We start from the raw sequence: 9569 nt of genomic DNA, 5'->3' as shown, positions 1-9569 counted from the left end.
ATACTATTGATATTCTACTCATGCCTAGACACCAAAGGGTGAATGTAATTAAAATGCAATGAGATCGTGCGTGTCAAATAAAAAATGTTCTTCACCCGTGTGTCCCTGGTACTTACGCGCTATGTGTCACCCTAGAGAGGGGAATCATTGAAAATGTTGCATTTTATACAGTGAGACTGAGTTAATGAAGCAAGAAAGACTTTCAAGTAATAGTGGATTCACTCTAAAATTTAAGGCATTTGTAAGATCATAGGATATGGTGTTTCTTCCCTGTTTATTATAGGGGAATAACACTTGTCTGTATACTTGGAAGACCTGGATTTTGGGGGAGCTCCATGGAAAATTTCTTTCTCTCCCAGATGTCATAGGAAATAGCATAACCATCTATTTTTTTTCTAGAAACAAAGATTATGTTGTAATATATAAGTAATCTCACAGTGTCAGCCTGTAATGATGTTTTTAAAGTTTTAAATGCCATCAGTCAGCAGGTAGTTTCTTTCTAGATTGCAATGGGGACTGTCAACTGTACTATCCCAGGATCCCAGTTTGAGTCTCTGAAGGTGCTAGAAACAGTATTTCAAAGTTAGGCAATTGAGTTAATCCAAACTTTAAACTGTTATACCCTGAGGAGATATGAACTGGGAGAAGAAAGGGACAAAAAGAGTGAGTCCCATCCTCAAGGTTCTGGGAGCTGTGCTCTCTGACCCTGTTGACCTAGGAAAGTTGTATCAAACGTCTTACTGTCTCACCGCTTCATTAACTCCCACTGTTCACCACAAACCAGGAAGGACGGGAAGCTCCCCCACATTGTCTTTGGCAAAATCAATTATGTAGATATTAAGAACCTAGTTATGAATTACAAATGTAAAAAGTGGGCTTGGGCACAGTAGCTTATGCATTTAATCCTTGTACTTTGGAAGGCCTGGGAGGATGAAATTCTGTCTCTACAAAGAATGCAAAAGTTAGCTGGGCATGGTGGTGTGCACCTGCAGAGGCTGAGGTGGGAGGATCTCCTGAGTCTGGAGGTCGAGGCTGCTGTGAGCCGCGACTGCACTCCAGCCCGGGTGACAGAACGAGACCTTGTTTCAAAATAATAATAATAATAATAAAGTATAAACTGTATATCTTTTGATTTACTGTTTGCACTTCTAAGAGTTTACCCTAAGGATTAAATCAGATGAATACACAAAGGATTATGTCAAAGTGGGTGATGAAATTTTGTATAATCTTAAAGAAAGAAAGAAAAAGAGCATAATATCCATCAAGAGGGAATTGATTAAATAAATTGTGGTTATGCAGAGATTAAATGCAATGACATAGAATAATTCATATTTTAATTCATTATCATTTATTAATATCAATATTGGTAAATAAATATTGTTGACTGAAAAACACATTACAGAACCATGGAATCCCATACAAGAGAAGTGTATGCTTGGGTGTGTATGACTGTACTACAGAAAGGTTAATCACCAAAATGTTTATTAATGTTCCTCTCTGCGTTACAGAGATGTGATTTTTATTTTCTTCTTTATGTGTAACTGTTTTTCTAGACATTCCATAAAGATCATGTGGCATTTTGATAATCAAAAGCTCATTTTATTCAGAAAAAAATGATTCTTTCTTCAAAACCCACCTAATCTCTTAATTGTTTGCTAAAATGAAGCAAGAATTCTTTCACTTAGTAAAGGATTTACTGGTTTGTGAAGAAGAGGAGTCTATGAAACTCGACAGTGTGTATGGCATTAGAAATTACACGATTTGGCATTATATGAAAAAGATACCTGCTTACGTATGTTTATCACAGCACACTTCACAATTGCAAAGATATGGAGCCAACATAAGTGCCCATGAACTGATGAGTCGATAAAGAAAATGTGGTGTATATGCACCATGGATACTACTCAGCCATCAAAAACAACGAAATAATGTCTTTTGCAGCAACTTGGATGGAACTGGAGGCCATTATCCTAAGTGAAGTAACTCAGGAATGGAAAACCAAATACCGCATGTTCTCACTTATAAGTGGGAGCTATGCTATGGGTATGCAAAGGCATACAGAGGGGTATAATGGACTTTGGAGACTCAGAAAGGGGAAGAGTGGAAGGGGGGTGAGGGATAAAAAACTGTTGGATACAGTGTACAATGCTGTATTGGGTGCATTAAAATCTCTGACGACACCACTATACAATTCATCTATGTAACCAAAAACCACTTGTACCTCCAAAGCTATTGAAATAAAAAAATTATTTAAAGAAAATGACAAGACTTGGGAGTCCAGACTCAAGCATAAGCTGCAACTTTATTATTACCATGCCAAAGTCATGTCCATTTTCGCCTCTACAAAAGGAAAGTCATAATCATCACCTTACTCAGGCCCTGAGATGTTACTAATACTCGGCATTTTATAGCATTTAAATTGTCAGTGCATTGTATTTTCACTATGTCCTACAAGGCTCACCGGTGGACAGTAGCATCTGCTCTCCTTTAAAACATTTTTAAATTTATTTTAATTTTTTTAAAGCCAAGTCTTGCTTTTTCACCCAGGTTGGCGTACTGGGGCACGATCACAGCTCACTGCAGCCTCAAATACCTGGGCTCAAGCAATCCTTCTGCCTCAGCCTCCCAAGTAGCTAGTACTACAGGTGCATACCACCATGCTTGGCTAACATTTTTTTTTTAATAGAGGCATGGTTTCACTATGCTGCCCAGGCCGGTCTTGAACTCCTGGCTCAGCCTCCCAGAAGGCTTGGGATTATAGGTACGAGCCATCACAACCAGCCCCAATCTCATAAGTTAGAAGACTATTCTTGATATGATAAAATATTCACAGCATGTATTGTAATTGAAATTAGCAGGCTACAAGGCAATGTATAACTATAATAAAAATTATAATAGGAACAATACATAATAAGAGTATCTATTAGGTGTCCCCTATGACAGGAACTGTGCTGAGCACGGGGTATGTATTTCCTTATTCACTCCCCAAAGCAACCTTAGGGCGTAGGGACTATTTTTTTAATCCCCATTTTATAGCCGAGCATTTCATTTTACAGCGAATCATAAATACTTGTCCAGGATCCAGCTGAGATTGGAATCCAGGTGTGTTTGAACCCAAGGTTCAGACTTTTAACCACCCTAGGGTGTGAGGGTGTGTGGGTAGAAAAAGGCCTGCTCAAGGACGAAGGAGGAGGAAAGAGCTGAGGAGGAAGATAATGATGTATTTTTAATTGTGCATCAGTCTTCCTGGTGGTGACAGGTCTCTTAGTCTCATGACCAGCTCTGCCATTTGCAACGGTAGGAATTACAGTCTTTCAAAATCTGTTTCTGGTCATTGCTGAACCCAAATTTACATAAAAACAGGCCCTTGAAGTCAACCTCTTAAGTTTTAGAAAAAGATATTCCTCCCTGAAATTGGAGTGACATCTCCAATGAACTATCCTGGCAGCAGAGTTGTCCCCTGCAGCTGACCAGTGGAGGTCAGCCAGCCCCCGCCAGGCAGCGGATGAACCTCAGCCACCTGTCGGCCACAGCAGCTGGAGGACCTCCGGAAGCGATGGCTCCAGAAGGTGACCTCTGTGTGACACACAAGTGTGGTGAAATGGAAACGTCCATGTTGATCTAGTGCCATCTGAGACCCCAGTATTAACTGTGCACAGTTTCCCAGTCATTGTATCAGCGTCTCACCCTCCGTGAAAGTCTGTAACAGCAGTTATCAATGGATTTCAGCTACTATCTCCAAGACATGTGACAAATGTTGTTCAGATACAATGCACTTTCCAAGAGATTTACCCAAATTTTGACCCAAAATATTTTAAGGGGAAGTAGAGGTCTACAATAATTTGTGATCTCCATAATAACTATTAACCATACAGTAGTACCAAGTTCTCAGTACATTCTGAGCCACAAGAGACAGGTGGTGGGTTATGAGTAATTTAAGTTTTTAAAGCATTTCCCAATTCTGGTTGTGCTAGCTACTCAAGATGAATATCAGGATGCAGCACAGTTATATGACAGTGGGGACAACCTTGAAACTCTTCTAATTTAAATTTTTAAAGTACATTTATTTGCCAATTCTACTGTTGGAAACGTTACAGTGGTGTCCCTATCATCCGTGCGTTTACGTTATGCAAACTCAAAATACATTGCTATAGTGAAAATACTGCAAAATTACATGGTAATATATATCCTTTTAGAGATATTTACATATATATTTATATGTATATATTTATACTTGCAGTTGTGTACAGATTGCATGTATAAATAATACTGCATATTTATGCTGTGTGTGTACTGTACTTTATGGGTAATTTGAGGAATTTCCAAGGGTAATTTTGGCTATAACCACTTTTTGCTTTAGGCAACATCGGCCCTCCCCACTCCTGCCCCTCCCATTGTCACCACCACCATTTCAAATTGAAATTCCATTGTGTTTATGATATCTTACTTTTGATACTTCTCATCACTGGCTGTAAGATCCACAAAGTGCTATCAGCTCATGGTTAACTCTAAATATTATTCATGACTAGTTCAAGGTAGCAGCTGCTTTTTCTTGGTTCAAATTTGTGAAGCTCGCGTCATCATCTGTTAATATTGCATGCCCATCCTCGCTGGGTACCAGACACTGCATTACTCTAAAAATATACTTCCTTTTCCACCAGGCTTTTTGAGTAGTATGAAAACTGGCTTAACTGCATGCTTTTATTTTTGGTGTTGGTGGCAATGGAAAATGGGGTATGATAATAGTTTCACTGACATCAAGAAAGCTTGGGTTTGTTTTTCCTGCACAGAATAGAATTATCTCTGTAAAACATACATCTGATTTTGTTTCTCTTCCATGCCTAAAATCCTCCAGGAGCTCCCCCTTAACCACGTGATAAAGTCCAAAGTTCATGTCCACATGACTTAGAAAACTTTGCTTTTTCTCCTAGCATGCCTCTCCCTTATATACTCAGTGTGTTCACCACAACAAACCCTTGTATTGCTCATGCCGGGGTTTTTCACAACTCCAAGCTTTTGTTCCTGCTGTCTCCATTGCCAGAAATGTCATGGTCTCCACCCCCTTAGTGGGCTTATACACCTTGAACACCACGCTCAAATATCACTTCCTTTGTACTGCCTTGTGTGACTTCCTGAGCCAGACCTGGCCATGCCTTTTCTTATATATATTTGGTATATTTTTATGCTTCTATTGAGGCAGTTATCAACCATTAATGAAATGATAAATTTAAATGTCCATCTCCTCTATTAGGCAGTGAATGCAACAAAAGCAGAGGTAATGCTTTATTTACCTTTGCAATCCCAGCATCTAGCATGGGGATTGGAACCCAGTGGTTCCATATATGCTGAATGAGTGAAGAAATGAATGACAGACAGAGATACAATCTTCGAAATTAATTCGTTGAGGTGTTTTTGACCCAAGATCCAGAGACAAACTGCAGAAGTTCAATGAATTTCCTCTAAAATGAATGCTAAATTGTGATTGAATCTCTGTGTGTATACTTGTGCATACATTTATCTGGGAAGCTAGTCCATAGCCTTCGTCATATTCCCAAAGGAATGTAGGATGTAATAAAGGGGATACAAATCACTGACATAATTCGATCTCCTCAAAAAATTAAGATCTCCCTTTCTCCCACTGCATGACAAAAACAACCAACCAACCAAACAAACAAACAAACAAAACCAAGGGGAATGGGGGCTTTTGAAAGGAATGAGTAGGCAGGAATGTCCCTGAAAGATGAGGTCTGCATGATAGTCTTGTTTTAGTCCTGAAGGGGAGGGGACAGCCCAAAATATCAGTGCTCAGAAGGATTTGGACCTAACTAGCATGCAATGCAAGCCCAGAGCTTAGTTCATTCACTCCTTTGTCCATTGTGGAATTATCTAACGACAAGAGGGATGTGGGTGGTAACAAGTGAGGTGCCTTCTTCTCCCTTCCTGTTGAGTCATTCTCCAAATAATGTTCAGAGTATGAGGGGAAGTAACATTAGCTTGAGGATTTTTTGTTATTTGAAATCTGTAACTAAATAACAGCACTACTCATTGTGGCTTTTCCTTTCTTTCTGGTTTCATAAATTTCCCTTACATTTTCAACAGGGTGAGTTATTTGCCATTTGCTTTCCTAACCTGGTGTTTGTGCAGCATCACTGGCAAAAGTTAATATGTGCTTCTTGCTGCCCCAAGGATTCTTGCAGCTCTGTAATGATGGAATTAATCTATAAATGTGGTCTCTAAAAGCACCTCTGGGTCTCAATCTTTGAATGAAAGGCAGAGTGGAATGGAAGGGATCTATTGGTTTCATTATCATTATCTAAATGGATGCAAATGCAGCAGATTGAAAATGCTCATCCTTACCAGAAATGATGAGAATCCAAAGACCTGCTATTTGCATGTTTAATTGCAATGGCGCATTGAGAGACAGAATTACTGTGCGGGGGTTATGGGCACTTCACAAACGGTAATTGTCCTCCACACTTATTTTTGTCATCTTGATGAGTGTTAGAAGATGGCTAGGCTTTCTAAACACTTGCGTGCTTCCAACTAGGGAGGATATTTTGGCACATTAGGAAAACATGGCATGAATTCAAGTGAGCTGAGTTACATTAGCCCATCTTTTCTGGTTAGTTCTGGTTAAATGGTAACTTTCCATGAAGTGCCTTCCTTTTCCTGGCAGTAACATTTACTGAGCACAAAGTTGCATTTCAGGTACAGAACCAAGCTCTTTATACACTTCTCTCATTTAACTCCAATATCTGAGGTAGATTCTATTATTATTTTCATTTTACAAAGAGGAAATCCGAGACAGAGACAAATCAAGTAACTTAGCCAAGTTTACATAGGAAATGACTAAGTCAAAATATAAATGCTTATTTGTCTGATTCCCAAGCCAAAGTTGTTGGTATGTGAAATAACTTTTTTCTATAATCAAAGCTCTCATTTATCAACCATTTTTTCATCCATTCATACATCAGATATTTATTGAGAAACTACTATAGGCTAGCTATTATGTGCAGTAAAAAAATGGAAGCAAAACATTGCCCCTGCCTTCAAGTCCATGCTTGAAATAACCGAAAATGAAATTCTGTTGTTTCTTTATGCAAGCATCAACAGAGCATCATTTTTTCCACCTTCCTCCTCATCAACACCATCATCATCAGAATTACTTTTTACTGAGCCTGCGAAAGTTGTCAGAACCAAAATGGAGTCGCTTGTGTTTAAAAAAACAAAAAACAAAAGCCATGACAAATAGAGGCAGGGAAGGCTGTAAAGAGAGGGTCCTCAAACTTCTGTGCCTGATAAGAAAAACTATCATAAAAGACTCTGCAAAAGCTGCAACCTTGCCAAAGGCCATCACAACCTTGCACAAAAAAGTAATTCTGTGGAGACATCTGCCCAGCAACTGCCTGTCCAACTTCAGACTGATGTCACTCTTGTTATTGATCTCTGTAGCCAAGAAGAATCATTTGAAAACAATTATGTAATCCTACTCATTTTTCTTTTAAAACCCTTCGTCTTCCTTTACCTCCCTGAATACACACACCATTTACTATGGCATGTATATTCCCATTGCAATGGCTATTCCTAAATACATATCTTTTATTTTAGAGAGGCTCTTTCTGTTTATGTTGGTTGACAAGCCGTTAACATCTTCCAGGTGCTGTATTGGGAACCATTTACTTCTAACAACGTTTTGAGGTAAGTGTGATCATCCCCACAATATTGCTAAAGAAACTATAGCCCACAGAGCTTAAATGACTTTGCCCATGCCACCCAGCTAGTAAGTGGCAGAGCCAGCATTGAAATCCAGGGCTGTCTGATTCTAAAGCCACATATTTTAATAACAATATCACCCGAGGATTCTGAGACCACTCTACAAACCAATGTCACTTAAGGATTTTTTAGAGACTACTTTAAAAGCAATGTGAATAAAATGCTTAATGAAGAACCAAAGCTATATGAACTGAGTTCTCAGTCCCTGCCAGTACTGTGCTAGAAACTGTCCATGTATGCTCTCATTCAAGTATCTCCATAGCCTCCATAGATCTTGTTAGTTCTATTTTGCAGATGAGGAATCTGAGGCTCAGAGAGAGGAAGTAACTTGCCCAAGGTCACACACAGTGGAGGCAATATTTAAGTCCAGATCTGGTTGATTTTAAAGCCCTATATTTTACTAACAACATCACCAAGAGCGTTCCTAGGGCAAATGTTCATTTTCAGAAAAAAATCCAGAAAATGCTTACCAAATAGCAACCCCTAAGTTAGTTGCCTAAAGGATACAGGCTGCTGGGTAGGCTTCATCTTAACAAGGGTTTCCCTTCCCCAGACGCATGCAACATTATTTTTCTCCTATTTTAAAAAAACTCTTTTTCCCCCTTCTTGCTTGGTAGGAGGATGGGGTGTGTGTGTGTGTGCATGTGTGTGTGTGTGTGTGTGCGCGCGTTTGCGGAATGGAACAATAAAAAGGAGAGAGACATGCATAGAGATAAACGGATTGCAGAGAACTCAGGAGATCCAAGTTGATCTAAAGGCCCTGGGGTCTGGCTTCTTGCAGTATCTCTTTACCTGTTGATAATAGCTCACTTCTGGATAAGTCAGCAGGGGGTTGGGGGTGGGGAGTCATTTTTAAGGAGAAGGAGAGCCTCTGTATTAGTTAAATCCTTTTAACATATATGGTAAAAGGGCAAGAATCCCACCACCCACTATTTTCCCTGGAATGTTGCTGGGTTTTGGACTCTGATTCAGCTTCAGAAGGCTGGGATCCCACAGAGCATTGGAAGGACTGTGTGATAAGAACAAGATCATCTATTAAGCACCTATTACATAACTGGTGTGATGCTGAGGACTTTGCATTCATTACATCTGCTACGGTTTGAATGTAGTGTCCCCTTCAAAATTCATGCTGAAACTTAATCCCCATTGTGGTGGTATTAAGAGTTGGACCATTTTAGGAGGTGATTGAGTCATAAGGGTGGAGCCCTCATGAACGCCCTTATAAAAGAAGCTTTAGAGAGAGTTTGCCTCTCTTGTCCTTCTGCTTTCAGCCACTGAGGACACAGCATCAAGGTGCCATCTTGAAAGCAGAGAGCAACCCTCACCAGACAGCAATGCCAGTGCCTTGATCTGGTACTTCCATCCTCTAGAACTGTGAGAAACAAATTTCGATTCTTAATAAGTTCCTCAGTCCTTGGCATTTTGTTATAATAAAACGAATGGACTAAGACAACCTCATCTGACTCTTTCACCTACCCTGCAAATGAGGCAGTTGTATGCCCTTTTGATAAGGCTAGGAAATTGTGGGTTCAGAGAGACAAAACTTTTCCCAAGAGACACATAATATTCTCTAAGATTGTACAGCCAGTATGACATAGACCTGGGATTCAAACCTAAGATTAGATTTTAAGTACAATTTATGTCTCTCCTCAGTGGCCAAATATCTGCACTTGCTTCTTCTGGTTAAACATAATTTGCTGCCTGACATCCTTATCTCAGCCACTGACCCCTGAGTCATCTCCCTTCTCTATCCCCTTTCTCACTGCCAACGTGTAACGGGCTTGGAAGATGGAATG

This window comes from Pongo abelii, chromosome 2 (genome assembly GCF_028885655.2).
Source record: "Pongo abelii isolate AG06213 chromosome 2, NHGRI_mPonAbe1-v2.0_pri, whole genome shotgun sequence".
Classification (NCBI taxonomy): domain Eukaryota; kingdom Metazoa; phylum Chordata; class Mammalia; order Primates; family Hominidae; genus Pongo; species Pongo abelii.
This window is presented reverse-complemented; position numbering follows the sequence as displayed.